Genomic DNA, 18,316 nt, shown 5'->3' on the forward strand with positions numbered 1-18,316 from the left:
CTAACTGGCCTCTATGGCAGCGCCGGCCCTGACTGCAAGACCCGTCGAGGGAACCAGTAAATAGATCCCAGAGATGCATCAAAGCGAGTTTGGGCTGGAGGGCTTTTCACAAATTGTTTGGAAGCATTATTAAGCACTCGGTTTTTCAATAATTACTCTGAAAGTCTTCAATAGTATTTGCTGATTGGCTGGGATTCCCATGTGATCAACCCAGGATGCTCTGTCCTCACCCTTAGCAGAGAAGTCTCGGTTATGCCTCCCAGCAACAGAGGAGAGAGCCTGTCCAGCAGTTCCACCAGACTGTGAAACCCTCCGTCCATGTAGGGAGTGGGGAGATTCAGGAAGATTGATGATGATGATGATGATGATGATGATGGCAGGTATCTAACCTTTCAAGCTTGTCTTGTCAAGTTGTGTATATGTAGCCACTTCCGGTCTTAATTTTTAACTACAGCCATGGGTAGACCTACCAGGTCTAGCGTGACAGAGGAAGGAGTATCTCGCGATATGATTATCGCAAGATCTCCCCCTCTGTATACATGCAACGCGCAACATCCTAGGAGGATGAGGACATTGCACCAGCCATTTTGTTTTTTGGAGACGGAGCGCATGAGCACTCAAGCAAAAAATGTGAGCTTTTTTTAAAAAAAAAAATATCCCCGCTCACCCTACCCCACCCCCAATGGGCACAGAGCTATTGAGGAGCTCTGTGCCCCATGCCCGGCTCCTGGATCCTTGCGGTTACTCATGAGGAGCCAGGACAACTTGCAACGCCTGCCCACATGTTCCGTGGTCTCAAGGATCATCCCGAGACCATGGAAAAAGTGGGGGGAAAGGCTCTGCTGATATCCCGGAGAAAGGGAGGGATTATCCCTCCCTGCTCCCGCAATGCCTTGTGCGTCATGTGAATGCACAGGGAGGATCCCGGGGTGATCCCCAGGATAAGGCATGGTGTAGCTATGCCCTACGGCTAGATCTACACTACTGGTTTATAGCTGTATTGACATACGCAGACACCACCAAGGAAGATGGAGGGTCTTCTTCATTGGGCTTTTTATCTCTTTGTTGGACCCCCTGCCCCACCTTAACGTTCCAGTCTCCTGTAACGAAAATAACATCTCTTTTTGGTGTATTATCCAGTAGGTGCTGCAGATCCTCATAGAACTGATCTGCTTCTTCAGCATCTGTGGTTGAGGCATATATTTGGATCACTGTGATGTTAAATGGCTTACCCTGAATTCGAATTGAGATCATTCTATCATTTTTTGGATTGTATCCAAGCACTGCTTTAGCCACTTTATTATTAATTATGAAGGCTACTCCGTTTCTTCTGTGATCCTCTTGTCCACAGTAGTAGATCTGGTGCTGATCTGATGTGAAGTGGCCCATTCCGGTCCATTTCAGTTCGCTGACACCCAATATATCTATTTTTAATCTTGACATCTCACCAATAACCATGTCCAATTTGCCCTGGCTCATAGATCTTACATTCCAGGTTCCTATGGTGTGTTGACCTTTAGAACATCGGATTCGTCGTTCACCACCAGCACCATCGGCCGCTAGCCGTCCTTTCGGCTTTGAGCTAGCTGCGTCATCACGTCTGGGGCTAGTTGAACTTATCCTCTGTTCCTCCCCAGTAGCATTTTGACCATCTTCTGACCTGGGGGTCCCATCTTCCGATGGTATACCGACATATCTCTGGTTGTACTGATCCATTTAGTTTTCATGGCAAGAGTACTGGGGTGGGTTGCCATTACCTTCCCCAGGGATCGTATTTAGTCTGACCTCTCTACCATGACCTTCCCGTCTTGGGTGTCCCTTCACGGTTTAGCTCATGGCCTCCTTGAGGTGCTCAAGCTCCAGCACCACAACAAGGTAACGATCTCCTTTGCTGGAGTAAAGTAACATATATATTTTTAAAAATTTAAATCCTCAAATTTTAAAAAAATTCCTAAAAATCAATGGATGAACATATCTGTTTCAAATTTGGTATGGCTCAATTGAAGAAGCTGAGGGACCGCAGACGGATGCAGGTAAGGGATAGGAGGGAGGGGGCCTTACCTGGCGCCACTCCCCTCCACTGCAGAGCTCCGATTCGGAGCCGGTGCTCCGCGGCAAAGAGGAGCGGACTATGGGCGGAGCGGCGCAGAGCGGAGCGGGGGGTCTGTGCACACCCCTATTAAGAACATAAGAAGTGCTGGATGCTGGATCAGACCAAGGGTCCATCTATGCAGCACTCTGTTCACGCAGTGGCCAAACAGCCATCAGCCTGGGACCAACAAACAGGACATGGTGCAACAGCACCCTCCCACCCATGTTCCCCAGTAACTGGTGCACACAGGCTTACTGCCTCGAATACTGGAGATAGCACACAACCATCAGGGCTAGTAGCCATGGTTAGCCTTTACTTCAAGGAATTTATCCAAGGCTCTTCCTATTCCTTGGAGTCAATCCATTCGTATGTACAATCACAGGATTGCTTTTTACCCCTGGTGCTTCTCTTCCCACCATCTCCCTCAAATGCTTACCCATTGGCAACAAATAATAGAGATGCAGATGTAATTGCTCATAAGGAACAGAAGAATGAGGCAAATGGTGCTTACTCGGATACCAGGATTAACTTAAGAAAGCCTTCTAGTTAAAAATAGGGCTATGCAGAGAGGACCCCAACCTGCTTCGGAGGCTGATTCGGAGCTTCCAAACCTGCTCCGACCCACCTCGGCCTGATTCGGACCCTGTCCAAACTGCTTCAGACTTTGGCTCCAAAGTGAGATTTGGACATCCGAATCAGGCCACCACCCTTGCTGAGCCTCACTACACACACGCCCTGAGTTGAGCAAGTCCCTTAACCTTACCTGGATTCAATGGGAGCACCTGCATCCACAGCCGTTGCCATTTTCCCTCCTGGAAATCGAAAGCTGTGCCAATTGCAGCCATCACACCATCATATATAGAATGTTACAGGCATAAGTAGGCTATTTATTCCTGTAACGTTGCATACTTGATGGCCTGATTGCCACCATCTGCACAATGATTTTTTTTGGGGGGGGGGGTGATGGTGATGGCTGCAGCTGTGGGTGCTCCAGATGGGTCCATATGGCTGGGCAGGCAGCTGTCTGGACCAGGCGGAAGCGATCCAAAGGGCTTTGCATGATCCTGACCTGCTTCAAACTGCTTCGGCCCGATCCCGACCCGCTTTGGGCCCAGACTGATTAAGTACAAATAATAGAATCATAGAATCATAGAATAGCAGAGTTGGAAGGGGCCTACAAGGCCATCGAGTCCAACCCCCTGCTCAAGGCAGGAATCCACCCTAAAGCATCCCTGACAGAGGGTTGTCCAGCTGCCTCTTGAAGGCCTCTAGTGTGGGAGAGGCCACAACCTCCCTAGGTAACTGATTCCATTGTTGTACTGCTCTAACAGTCAGGAAGTTTTTCCTGATGTCCAGCCGGAATCTGGCTTCCTTTAACTTGAGCCCGTTATTCTGTGTCCTGTACTCTGGGAGGATCAAGAAGAGATCCTGGCCCTCCTCTGTGTGACAACCTTTTAAGTATTTGAAGAGTGCTATCATGTCTCCCCTCAGCCTTCTCTTCTCCAGGCTAAACATGCCCAGTTCTTTCAGTCTCTCTTCATTGGGCTTTGTTTCCAGACCCGTGATCATCCTGGTTGCCCTCCTCTGAACACGCTCCAGCTTGTCTGCATCCTTCTTGAATTGTGGAGCCCAGAACTGGACGCAATACTCTAGATGAAGCCTAACCAGGGCCGAATAGAGAGGAACCAGTACCTCACGTGATTTGGAAGCTATACTTCTATTAATGCAGCCCAAAATAGCATTGGCCTTTCTTGCAGCCATATCGCACTGTTGGCTCCTATTCAGCTTGTGATCTACAACAATTCCAAGATCCTTCTTGTTTGTAGTATTGCTGAGCCAAGTATCCCCCATCTTGTAACTGTGCATTTGGTTTCTATTTCCTAAATGTAGAATTTGGCATTTATCCCTATTAAATTTCATCCTGTTGTTTTCAGCCCAGCACTCCAGCCTATCAAGATCACTTTGAAGTTTGTTTCTGTCTTCTAGGGTATTAGCTATCTCACCCAATTTTGTGTCATCTGCAAATTTGATCAGCATTCCCTGCACCCCCTTTCCAAATCATTAATAAAAATGTTGAAGAGCACTAGGCCCAGGACTGAGCCCTGCGGTACCCCACTCGTTGCGTCTCCCCAGTTTGAGAAGGTTCCATTGATAAGTACTCTTTGAGTCCGATTCTGTAGCAAACTGTGAATCCACCTAATAGTTGTTCCATCTAGCCCACTTTTAGCTAGTTTGTTAATCAGAATGTCATGTGGTACTTTGTCAAAAGCTTTGCTTAAGTCAAGATATATGACGTCCACAGCATTCCTGCTGCTTCAACTCATAATTTGAATCCAGAGCAGAAACAATGGACAGCTCCAGTTAGGAGCAAAATTCAGGAGAAATGGAAAACAGTGCATAGCAACACAAGAGGAGCAATAAAGGAATAAATGGGGCAAATCCTCATATTCTTCTCTCATGGATCACCCGTTCAAGACCGACAATTGGCTTGACTCCGATCAGACTTTTTTTTTTCTGGTTTATGTGTGCCCAAAGATATAGACGTTGCTGAACTTGCATGCCTCCTTAGCAAAAGTGTTCTCTGAGATACTTCCCCGCCAGCCCAGATGAAATCCAACTGCACTTACCTTCTCTCTCTCTCTGTCTGCCCAGTTTTAGCTCATTAATTTTAGTTCACTTTTTGGAGCTAACCTTAAAACCAATCACCATTACAGTTGAATTCTTTTTAAAAACATATATACTTTACAGAGGGTTATCGTATTGCCCTCAAGTTGTCTTTTACTTGAAAAGTGGTTATTTCATTTTATTTTTTGTTTTCCCCAGCCTCTCCTCACAAATCAAGATGCCTTCTGGCCTTTAATCAACCCCAGTTGCCTCTTTTGGATCCTTTTCTAATTTGTATCTGTCGGTTGAGACATTTCTCCCTGTTTGGGCTTATCATAAAGCGTATTATGGCCTCCTGGGGGAGGCTTTAGTGAATGCAACAGAAAATAGGCTTTTGATTGGTTGGTTTCCTATAGACATTCAGAGGGACTTGTACCCGTGCTTACAGAGGGCCAAAGGAGGTGATGGAGATCCTTGATCCTGCTGAGGTGGGGGGGTTACGTTGGTCCTCTCTCTGTTGTCTGTCCGGCAGCAGGCAAAGACGTTTTCATTCAGGCAAGCTGTTGGCATGGAAGTTGGTCTGTTGCTGAAAGGGTTTTGAATTAGTTAGGTACTGTTCATAGGGGTGTGCAAGGGGTATGCCCGTTGTGCCCAGTTATTATTATTATTATTATTATTATTATTATTATTTGCATTTTTATACCGCCCAACAGCCGAAGCTCCCTAGGCAGTTCACAAAAACTAAAACCATTCAAAGTATAAAATACAGTATAAAAACATAATATAAAATACACATTAAAACTAATTAAAAACATACCCTACGTGATTAGGAAAGGAAAGGAACCTCTCGTGCAAGCACTGAGTCATTACTGACTATTGGAGGGACGCCAGCATTTGCTGATGTTTTCTTGGCAGGCCTTATAGCGGGGTGGTTTGCCGTTGCCTTCCCCGGCCATTATTACCTTTCCCCCAGCTAACTGGGTACTCATTTTATTGACCTCGGGAGGATGGAAGGCTGAGTCGACCCGAGCCGGCTGCCTGAAACCAGCTTCCGCTGGGATCAAACTCAGGCCGTGGGGAGAGTTTCGGCTGCAGAAACTGCTGCTTTACCGCTCTGCGCCACACGAGGGTATGATTAATACATAATTAAAACATCTTTAAAAGATCACATTACGCAAGTCCTTCCACAACTTCATTGGCTGCCAGTCCAGGTCCGGGCCCAATTCAAAGTGCTGGTATATTAACATTCAAAGCCCTAAACGGTTTGGGGTCAGGTTATTTGAAGGAACGCCTCCTCCCATATGTGCCTGACCGGACCTTAAGATCATCCACAGGGGTCCTTCTCCGAGAGCCCCTGCCAAAGGAAGTGAGGCAGGTGGCTACTAGGAGGAGGGCTTTCTCCGCTGTGGCACCCTGGTTGTGGAACGAGCTCCCCAGAGAGGTCTGCCTGGCGCCTACACTGCACTCCTTTCGTCGCCAGCTGAAGACCTTTTTATTCTCTCAGTATTTTAGCACTTAATTTTAACTAAAATTTAAATTTTACTGTTCTAACTCTGTATTTTAATCTTATATCAATTTCTGCTGCGTGGTTTTATCCTGGTTGTGCTTTTTATACTGTGTTTTGTATTTGTGTGTTTTAGACTGTTGGTTGTTTTATTATGGTTTTAGTTTTTGTGAACCGCCCAGAGAGCTTCGGATATTGGGTGGTATAAAAATGTAATAAATAAATAAATAAATAAGTCATCCTTAAGACATATTTAAAACATTCTTACAATGAATATCTTGGGGGGGGGTCCACTTTCCTCCCCACTCCACCCTCACTGCTCCAATTGGATCACTTTCCGGGACTGGCCTTACCAGGAATTAAGCAGTCGCCATGCCTTGCCTCCCAACCCAGCCGGCCAGCTAGTTACTTTATTTTCTTTAGTGGGGACACGTACGCCAGCATCGCTAGTATGCCACCTCCCTCTGTAAGGTCTTTCTGCTCAGGATTCACACAGTGTGGACCTGAAGGCAAAAAAAAATGAGGGGGGGCAGGGGATCACGTGGCTGAGAGAGGAGAGGGGAGTAGAGATGTAGTGGACTGCACCTGCATCCTTTTCTGGGCTCCCCCTTCCTCTTGAGGAGCACCCAGGCACTCGAGACTGCTGCCTGCTTGCCTGCCTGCCTGCCCTCCCCCTCCATGGATTTGTCCAGGATCCAGAGCTCAGGGGAGACTGCCAAGAATAAAGAGGCGGAGACAGAACAGGAGGCAGAAGGAGTCCAGTTCTGGGCTCCACACTTCAAGAAGGTTGCAGACAAGGTGGAGCGTGTTCAGAGGAGGGCAACCAGGATGATCAGGGGTCTGGAAACAAAGCCCTATGAAGAGAGACTGAAGGAACTGGGCATGTTGAGCCTGGAGAAGAGAAGATGGAGGGGAGACATGAGAGCACTCTTCAAATACTTCAAAGGTCGACACACAGAGGAGGGCCAGGATCTCTTCTCGATCCTCCCAGAGTGCAGGACACAGAAGAACGGGCTCAAGTTAAAGGAAGCCAGATTCCAGTTGGACATCAGGAAAAAAATCCTGACTGTTAGAGCAGTACAACAATGGAATCAGTTACCTAGGGAGGTTGTGGGCTCTCCCACACTAGAGGCCTTCAAGAGGCAGCTGGACAACCATCTGTCCGGGATACTTTAGGGTGGATTCCTGCATTGAGCAGGGGGTTGGATTTGATGACCGTGTAGGCACCTTCCAGCTCTGCTATTCTATGATTCTATGAGGAGTGGACTCAATGAGGTGGCATCCCTGGCTCCCTCTGCCCTGTGCGGACATCCCAGCTGCCACCACTGCATCTCACCCCCACAGCCCTTCAACTTCTCTCCTGCAGTGGGGGGAGGTGAGAAACTGTGCTTTCCTCTCCTCCACTCTAATTGAATGCACCCCCTAATGAAATAAGCTGCACACGCCTATGGTGCTGTTGATTCCTTTCACCGTTGTGTTTTAATAGCATTATTTGTTTTTAATCTTGGGCTGCGTTAACAGAAACATAGCGTCCAAATCATAGGAAGTCCTAGTTCTGCTTTATTCTGCATTAGTGAGGCAGCATTTAGAGAACTGCATCCTGTTCTGGGTGCTGGATTCCAAGAAGGACATTGACAAAGTAGAGCACATATCCAGAGAAGCCTGACCAAGATGGTGCGGGATCTGGAAACCAAGCCCTATAAGAAGCAGTTGGAAGAGATGTGGGTGTTTAGCCTGCAGAAGAGAAGAGTGAAGGGGTCAGGCATGTTAATGGCCTTCAAATATTTGAAAGGGCTGCCATGCAGAAGATGGAGCAGATTTGTTCTTGGTTGCTCCAGGGAGCAGGGCAAGAACCAACAGGTGGAAACTGCAGAGAACCAGATTTTGGCTTCATATTAGGAGAAATTCCATAACAGTGAGAGTGTTCAGCAGTGGAACAAATTGCCATAGGAGGAGGGCTTTCTCCGTTGTGGCACCCCGGTTGTGGAACGAGCTCCCCAGAGAGGTCCGCCTGGCGCCTACATTGTACTCCTTTCGTCGCCAGCTGAAGACCTTTTTATTCACTCAGTATTTTAACACTTAATTTTAACTTAAATTTAAATTATACTGTTTTAACTCTGTATATATATCAATTTTGCTGTGTGGTTTTATCCTGGTTGTGCTTTTTATACTGTATTTTGTTTTTGTGTTTTTAACCTGTTGGTTGTTTTAATTTTTGTGAACCGCCCAGAGAGCTTCGGCTATTGGGCGGTATAGAAATGTAATAAATAAATAAATAAATAAATAAATGGGAGGTGATGGGTTCTCTTTTGCTGGAGGTTTCTGAGCAGAAGTTGGATGGACATCTGTCCAGTATGGACATATTGGAACTCCACCCTGCAATTCACAGCCTGCATGTAGTTAGTCTAGATGATCTCCAAATTCCCTTTCAACTCGTACATTGTTGTTTTTTATGTTAAGTTTCAGTTAAGATGGCCTTATAGGCTCCTTCCAACTCTACTATTCTATGATTCTAAGAGTGGGTGTGGGTGTGGGTGTGTGGGTATTGTTAGCTGCCTTGAGAGCCATTTTTTGGAGGACAGACAGGATGAAAATTTAATCGCTAGCTAACAAAATGAATAAACGTCTGGGTTCTCCTATCTGTTTGCATTTTTTATAAAAAGCAGCACCAATTGGCGAATTACTGCAGTGCTGGTGGAAAGGACATAACTTCCCCCCCATGCCTTTTTTCATAATGAAACCTCTCTCTCTCTCTCTCTCTCTCTCTCTCTCTCTCTCTCTCTCTCTCTCTCTCACACACACACACACACACACACACACACACTGACACATATCTCCAATAGTGCAGATAGCTGCTATTCTTGGTGGCGGTGAGTATTTTTATCAGGAAGTTGGGTTTAAAAAAACTAAACAAAACCACCAGTCATGACTAGGCCTGGCCCCCTTAGGGTGGGGGAAGGAGTTTCAGGTGATCAACCAGAATTAGATTCTGAAAGAGAAGAGATGGCGCCAGAAAATTCCACCTTATATGGGGAGTGGGGGAGGTGACTCTCATGGGCTCTTCATCAGTTGGGAATGTACTTTCGCCAGACCTTATCTCTGAAAATGTTAACAACACACAGTCTGTGGGAAATCAGTATTCTTCCAAGAGGGAGGGCACTTCAGGGCTAGCTGATCCTAGAGTACGCTGCAGACTAAAATGGGCAGAGCTAAAGGAAGGTGAGAAGGTTGGCACAACTAGCTTCTCGCCAAAGTCTTCTTCAGAACCAGTCTCCCTGAAGTCAAGGCATTCTGGGAAAAGGCTTTCCATTCTTCTTGAAAGGACAATTGTCTCACTTAGTTTGCGTACTTTTGCCTAGAGGAAAGTTCCTAGACGTTGGACTCTCTTCAAGTGGGAAGAGATGTTTATTGCCTGAATAAATGGCAGACATCTTTGTTGTCTCCCAATAAGGTGGGAGGTTTTGGGAAACACAACACCACCTTACCAAGATTATCTGTCCCATTCTGAATCTTAGGAACATAAGAACAGCCCTGATGCTGGATCAGAGCAAGGGTCTATCTAGTCCAGCACTCTGTTCACACAGTGGCCAACCAGCCATCGGCCAGGGATGAACAAGCAGGACATGGCACAACAGCACCCTCCTACCCATGTTCCCCAGCGTCTTGCCCCCCTCCCCCACACTCAGAGATGCTTTTTGCAAACATGCAAAACAGGGCTGTTGCATCTGGACCTGAAAGCTACATTCCGTTTCAGAGGAGTTGTCAGAGGCCACTTTCCAGTTGTGGTCGGGGCCAAAACCAAAAGACGTAGGCCAAAAATACCAGCATTAAAGCTATTGCTGCTAGTATCTAAGCCTTAGGAAAAGCATCTCAATCTTTCAAAATTTGTGGGGGCGGGATTTCACAAAAGATGAGGAACCACCAAACGGTCAGGGGAAAGGGTGGCAGGAGTGGCCATCTCCCCAGGATCCCAGCAAGGCCAGAAGTTATGTACTTTTCATGTACAGAGATAAGACATCCAGGCATGGAACCCCACTGTCTTACCTATAATTAGCTCAGAAAGAACTTATTGAGAGAAGATGGTTGTAAAATCCAGGAGTGCATTTTGGCCCTCAATTTAATTAAAGCCAGTAGTGCTTAACTTCCATCAACGTCAACGGGGGCTTAGCTGAGGTGAGACACACCTGGTTTTAAGATAGGGTGTGTTAAATTGGGTTCTGGTTCTGCTGGGTCCAAGTCATCAATCAGGTTCTTTTGCTTACCAAGATGCACCATTCTTTTGGTTACCAAGATGCACAGTTACAAGATGGGGGATACTTGGCTGAGCAATTCTACAAACTAGAAAGATCTTGGAATTGTTGTAGATCACAAGCTGAATATGAGCCAACAGTGCGATATGGCTGCAAGAAAGGCCAATGCTATTTTGGGCTGCATTAATAGAAGTAGAGCTTCCAAATCACGGGAGGTACTGGTTCCTCTCTATTCGGCCCTGGTTAGGCCTCATCTAGAGTATTGCATCCAGTTCTAGGCTCCACAATTCAAGAAGGACGCAGACAAGCTGGAGCGTGTTCAGAAGAGGGCAACCAGGATGATCAGGGGTCTGGGAACAAAGCCCTATGAAGAGAGACTGAAAGAACTGGGTATGTTTAGCCTGGAGAAGAGAAGATTGAGGGGAGACATGAGAGCACTCTTCAAATACTTAAATGGTTGTCACACAGAGGGGGCCCAAGATCTCTTCTCGATCCTCCCAGAGTGCAGGACATGGAATAACGGGCTCAAGTTAAAGGAATCCAGATTCTGGCTGGACATCAGAAAAAACTTCCTGACTGTTAGAGCAGTATAACAATGGAATCTGTTACCTAGGGAAGTTGTGGGCTCTCCCACACTCGAGGCCTTCAAGAGGCAGCTGGGCAACCATCTGTCAAGGATGCTTTAGGGTGGATTCCTGCATTGAGCAGGGGGTTGGACTTGATGGCCTTGTAGGCACCTTCCAACTCTGCTGTTCTATGATTCTATGATTCTATGAAACAAGCCACTTGGGCAAAATGTTGACCATTTATTGATAGAAAATGGATGCAGAATATATACATGCAAAGGAAATTTGCACCTCCTTCCAGTTAATTAGCTAATTCATTCCATTGTGAATTTCTCTGACTTCCTTAACCACGAGAAATGGACAGGCAAGCTGATGTCTGTCATTGGAGTGGGAGTTCGCTCAGCAAAGGCGGAATCAAGCCTAACTCAGCTTGGCCTTGGTACTTAACTTTTAAATCCTGCATTTTAACAGAGAATTGCACAGCTGGTAGAACTGGCTTCCCTTGGACAAAAGGCTATTTTCCAGTCAAATACCTCACGTAACGAAGCATTCAAGCAAAAGCAACCGAGGGAGACAAGAAAGGAACTGGTAGCGAAATGCTCCTTGAAGGAACCGGAGAGCGGCTTTTAACTGTGGTTTTCTGGGATGGATGGTACTGACCTGAGATTCCCCTAGGCAGTGTGAGAATCCGGTCAATTTACAAGAGGGAATTAGTTCTTCTAAGAGCTGTATGAACTTCTAGAGCACCCAGGGGTAATTGCCCCACTGTGAGGAAAAGTGAAAGCCAAGCTAGATGTGATGAGGGCAGAGCCAGGAGGTGCCAATGCAAAACCTGGTCTCCTATGGCTCTGTGCACAGCTGTCCTACATAGGAAGGCGTGACTGGCATGTCCCAAGACCAAAAACCCTCATAGATGGAGTAATCTAACAACAGCAGTTCTGAGGAAGAATCAGAAATGGTCCCTCATCCCTCTCAAGTGGGATCAGTTGCTGGGGAACATGGGTGGGAGGGTGCCGTTGCACCATGTCCTGCTTTATTGCTCCCTGGCCGATGGCTGGTTGGCCACTGTGTGAACAGAATGCTGGACTGGATGGACCCTTGGTCTGATCCAGCATCAGGGCACTTCTTATGTTCTTATGACCTAGGGTGACCCTATGAAAAGGAGGACCGGGCTCCTGCATCTTTAAAAGTGGCATAGAAAAGGGAATTTCAGCAGGTGTCATTTGTATATATGGAAAACCTAGTGAAATTCCCTCTTCATCACAACAGTTAAAGCTGCAGGAGCTATACTAGAGCAACCAGATTCAAAAGAGGGCAGGGCTCCTGCAGCTTTAACTGTTGTGATGAAGAGGGAATTTCACCAGGTTCCCTATATATACAAATGACACCTGCTGAAATTTCTTGTTCATTACAACTGTTAAAGATGCAGGAGCCCTGCCCTCCTTTTCATAGGGTCACCCTATATGACCCCACCTTTGATCCTGCACAACATCTACTAAATATCATCCAGTATAATATTGCTGCCTTCTGACTCCAAGGAGTGGACCTAAGACTCCTACAGAAAGCAGGAAGCCCTTGGGGGTCCTTCCCAACCCGATTCTTACCTCCCAGACCCTCACCCCTTAAACCCCCCCCCCCAAAAAAAAACCCCACACACCCAGTGACTGTAAAAAAAGGAAGCTAGCAGCTTAAAGTGATAAAGGTCCTACAAGGGCTTTCCTGGCCTGTCCATTGTTTTAGGTCAGTGCTGCGGTAACTTCGCACCTGAAGGGAGTGTGAAAGCTAGGAGCAATCCTTGAAGCTTAATTAGCCTAACAAAGCAAGGCAGTTGCCTATCAATTAAATGGACATTCATTTTCCTGCCTTGCCCAAGAAGCTTTTACTGGACTCATCATTCAGGTAGGGTCATCATGCCACAACTTCTGCCACGTCGCTAGTCTGGTGGACTGTCGCGGAATTTTAGCTGGTTCTTTTGCTATGCCCATAGGTATAAGAAAACGGCCTATCATCCTTAGCTATAGTTCATAAAGTTCATAGCTTCCTGTTCCTTTAAACCTTGTTTTTAATGCTGCAATTGCTTTTGCTTTTAGAGTTAAGTTGATGCTGAAACTATGTGACAACATAGGCGTTGTCCACCCCGGCAGTCAGAGGGTGGAGGATGTCTGCAAGGAAAGATAACCAAGAAAATAACAGATAGAGATGTTTTGCTGTTTGCTGTAACTGTGGTATCTTCTAGTCAGAGAAGCACTCATACTCTGTACATGCCTAAATGCTTAGCTTCTTATTGGTTGTTGCATTTTCAGAACTGTATTATGATTGGTGGGAAAGTTCTGCCATGGTATCTAAGGGGAACTGACTCTATAAATATGTTGACATTTCCTGAAATTATTGGGCAGTTTCCTCAGACTGCCACCTTGCAGCGCTGCTCGTAATAAACCTTCTAAGGAGAGAGAAATTGTGTCTTGAGAGTCTTTGACCACCACTCAGCGAACCACACAGGAACCCGTGGTTTCGGGTTCCACCACAGAGGTGAGACGATAAAGAGGTCTGCTGTGCAATCCACAAAACTCTTATTCAGTAAATAGACATCTCTTCGCACCTGAAGGGAGTGTGAAAGCTAGGAGCAATCCTTGAAGCTTAATTAGCCTAACAAAGCAAGGCAGTTGCCTATCAGTTAAATGGACATTCATTTTCCTGCCTTGCCCAAGAAGCTTTTACTGGACTCTTCATTCAGGTAGGGTCGTCATGCCACAACTTCTGTCACGTCGCTAGTCTGGTGGACCACCTCTACCTTCTCTCAACTCTGCCTGCTTGATCCTGTGTCAGACTCTGGGATCTGTCAATTCTGATGCTCCCTCTCCATCCGACAAAGGCTAAGTTCCTGGGGGAGGGGGACAATCTCTGAGCCTAGGCCTCCTGATTGATAAGCTCCTAGGAAGATTCCTCCCTGACTCCTGAAGAGTCTTGGAGAATTTTCTCTTCCACTTCCTGTTTCAGCTGGTCTTCTTCTACTGCAGCCTCCACATCTGATTCGGAATCCAAACCAGGGAGAATGGGCCTCATCCTGACAGTCACGGACCTTAATCCAAGTTTAGAATTGCCAGGTCAGGACTGTCTATGGCACTGAACCTCTGTGTTCCAGATCTCCATTAGTAACCGGTTCGCCTTTTTCCCTCTCACCTGAGTCTTCGCCTTGCTGGGATGATGGAATCAATGACGGGGACCGTTTCCCTAGTATGGCAATGAAGGGTTCCTAGCGTAGGGCCAAGCCAAAAGTTTTCAAATACCAATAAACCTTACATTTGATGTCTTTGCTCTTTGGCCCTTCCTGCTGTTTTAAAGAGCAGCTAACACAGGTTAACAGACTGGTCAATTCAGCCCAATGTGTGTAATTAAACACCACTGTACGTGCAACCAACATAGAGAGAAAAAGCGTTGATGGATGGATGTGGTGGCTAATATATCAGCCCAATGAAAACTAATCACCCTTAATAGTTATTAATGAGTCATCTGGTTGTAATGCTGAAGTTAATAAGGATAGTGAAACATAATAGATGGGTGGAGGCAGAATCTAAGCCAGCATGAATCAACAGAGCCTTATTCCTTGGAAGCTTCTTAGACTCGGACTGAAAGAGGTAATCAAGAGGCTCACGTTGATGAATCTGTTGCTGGACAGACTGTTTCAGACCTTCTTCCTGATATACTAGTTTTGTATGTGCAAGGAATTTCTTAAATGGGGGAAGCATTGCACATTCCTCTAAAAGTAGTGGTTATGTGAAGACAAGTAGCAAGTGTGTGTAACCTTGGCCATGAGAAGATAGACCCATTGATGGAAGAGACCCGTTGAGGGTGGCTTGCCGAAGGGCTCTCAAAAACCGGGAGCTTGCACAGAGCAGTAAAGTCTGTGCAACCTGTGTAAACTAGGCAACCTTGGGGTAACAAATAAATAAATTATTATTATTATTATTATTATTATTATTATTATTATTATTATTATTATTATTCCTAGTCAAGGGCTTATCCAGAGGATTGCCCCGGGATCATCCCTGTGTGTCCACATGATGTACAGGGGATCCTGGGAGCAGGGAGTTTTTCCTGATTTCTCCACAGTCTTGGGATGATCGATGAGTGTGTGGCCCACCGTCACTGGTATATCCCGGCTCCTTGCGAGTAATGCAAGGAGCCGGGAACTGGGCACGGAGCCCCTCAGGAGCTCTGTGGCCATCGAGGGTGGGGTGGGGTGAGCGTAATGGGTTTATTTATTTATTTTTAAAAAAACCTTACAATTTCGTTGGAGTGCTAATGGGCTCCTTCTCCTTTAAGAAAAATAAATCCAAAATGGCGGCCGCAATGTCGCATGACATGTGTAGACGAGGGCAACGATCTTGTGATCATAAAATCATGAGATCGTCGCCTTCCACTCCTCTTGTCTAGCCATGCCCCATGTCTGTTTCAAGTAAGGCAAGTTAAAAGAGGTATGCCAGCATTCCCGAGTGGCTATTCCTCAACTCCAGTGGGGCACAGTCCACCTAACAGTTTCATAAGATGACCCTATTATTTGGTCTGTCTCATGGTAGCAAAATCACAGGCCCAAGCTATGAAGCTTGGGGATATGAAGGATAGGGGAGGATGAAGATGTCAAATGCTTTGAAGGGACTAAATATGTGAACCGGCTGCTGCTGATTTTACTCATGGAAGAGGGTCTGGAGGAGGACCCCTCTTTAAGAGAGAAACCTTTAACTTAACTAAAAGGACAGCTCAGTAACATCCTGGGTGATGAAGCACGTGAAAAGGATGCTGAACTTAAATCATATCCCATATGCTGCTTCACTCGGGGATATACCATTAAGATAAATGCAAGTTCCTTGTCTCCAATTTCTCTTCCCACAGCACGAACCAACATTGTATAATCTCCTTGGCAAACTCCAGCAGATAAATTGCTCCGTAGAGTTTGTCCCAATGCTATCTACTCTATCTTAGGAACTACGTGAAGAATGCATGCGCTGAGAGCCAGCTTCAAGTGAAGACACCAGAGCTCAGCCTCCAGGTCGCTTTACACATGTTAATCACGCTACTCAGTCAGGCGCCTGGCATCGCCACTAATCTGAGATCAGAAAAATAACACAACGAAACAGTGATTTCAATACAAATTTTGTTCCCACAGTGCTGACACAGTACCAATGATAGAGGTACCATCCATTTTTATTGCCCCATTTAAAGGTCTCCAAAGCATCTTGGAAGCTATCCAAAACTGCAAGTGCCTACAGTCTGGAGCTGTCCACGTACCTGGGAGAGGCTCCAGTTAGCTGCAGAGAAAATTTGTCCAGGTAATAACGTTCTTACAGGCTCCTGGCTGATTTTGTCCTGGTAGGGCTGTAAATACTCCCAGGAAAGACCAGCCTTCTACCTGCGTCCAAAGCACTTACACACAGCATTGTTGGGGTCCCCAAACTTTGTGGGTCAGCAAACTTGGAATTTGGAGCGAGTATTGTTGCTGCTCTCACAAAATGGCTGTCATGAGGGGACTTGCCTAGTTTTTTTTTTTAAAAAAAAAACAGTTTTGGTTACAGAGATCAAATGTTACATCATTTGTATATACACATATATCTATACGTTCCATATTGATTCAGATACAAATTACAAGGAGGGCCTTCTCTGCTGTGGCACCCCGGCTATGGAATGAGCTCCCTAAGGAGGTTCGCTTGGCACCTGCATTATATGCTTTTAGACGCCAGGTGAAGACCTTTTTATTCTCCCAGCATTTTAACAGTCTATAAATAATTTTTTGTTGTTGTTGTTTATTCGTTCAGTCATTTCCGACTCTTCGTGACTTCATGGACCAGCCCACGCCAGAGCTTTCTGTCGGCCGTTGCCACCCCTAGCTCCCCCAAGGTCGAGTCTGTCACCTCCAGAATATCATCCATCCATCTTGCCCTTGGTCGGCCCCTCTTCCTTTTGCCTTCCACTTTCCCTAGCATCAGCCTCTTCTCCAGGGTATCCTGTCTTCTCATTATGTGGCCAAAGTACTTCAGTTTTGCCTTTAATACCATTCCCTCAAGTGAGCAGTCTGGCTTTATTTCCTGGAGTATGGACTGGTTTGATCTTCTTGCAGTCCACGGCACTCTCAGAATTTTCCTCCAACACCACAGTTCTTGGTGTTTTAAATTTGTAATTTTGCATGGCTGCTGTTTATATCTGGTTGAGCTTTTATTCTGTATTTTATATTATGGTTTTATAGTGTTGTTTTATATTTTGAATGTTTTTAATTTTTGTGAACCGCCCAGAGAGCTCCGGCTATTGGGCGGTATAGAAATGTAATTAATAATAAATAAATAAGTTTCCGCCTAGGGTGAACTCCCCCCTCTAATATTACAGTCTTCCTATTCACTCCAAACGTCTGTATACAGTAACAGGGGTCTTCTCCTTTCTTCTTCTTTATTCACAAAGTCAATACATTTCTTCCACTGGAAGGATGGCACAGGGCTTCCCATTGTTAGCTGGTATCAACTCGTATCAAAGGGATTGGCAGATTTGCCCTTCTAGAAAAACTGACAGATAAAATGAGGAAAGTGTGAGGACAACTATGTGAAAATAAATTTGTGGGGATTTGGGGGCTTGCCTAGTTATGAAACGGTTGTCGTTATTGGCATGGCCAGTCACAAAGAACCCATTTCTCAGAAGGCAAAGGGGTGAGACTAAAGGAAAATTAACCTCCCCAAGAATCTAAGTACTAGGCAGAAATGGGCCCTGCCCCCCCCAACCCAAAAAACACTCTCAGGCCTTAGCTAGATGAGGGATTATCCTGGGCTGATACCCGGGATCTCCCCTGTGCGTGCAGATGACGCACAGGGGATCCCAGGCTCAGGCAGGGATCAACCCTCCCTTGCCCCGGGATAATGGGTACCACTTTGGGCCCATTACCACTGTGAGCGTGTGGCCCATTGAAGCGGCTTCTCCCAGCTTCACGCGATTGCTCACGCATAGCCGGGAGCTGCGCATGGGGCGCAGCGCTTCCCAGGAGTGATGCACCTATCCAGGCTAGGGTGGGGGGAGATATATATCTGCCGTCGCTGGAGTGCTCCTGCACTGCTGGCCCTTTAAAACTTTTTTAAAAATGGCGGGTGTGATGGCTTTCCTCCAGAGCTCGTTGCACCTCGTGTGTGAATGAGGGCGAGATTCCGTGATAGTTGCATCATGGGATCTCCCCTCCTCTAGCCTAGGGTGACCATATGAAAAGGAGGACAGGGCTCCTGTATTTTTAACAGTTGCATAGAAAAGGGAATTTCAGCAGGTGTCATTT

This window comes from Elgaria multicarinata, chromosome 7 (assembly GCF_023053635.1).
Source record: "Elgaria multicarinata webbii isolate HBS135686 ecotype San Diego chromosome 7, rElgMul1.1.pri, whole genome shotgun sequence".
Lineage (NCBI taxonomy): Eukaryota > Metazoa > Chordata > Lepidosauria > Squamata > Anguidae > Elgaria > Elgaria multicarinata.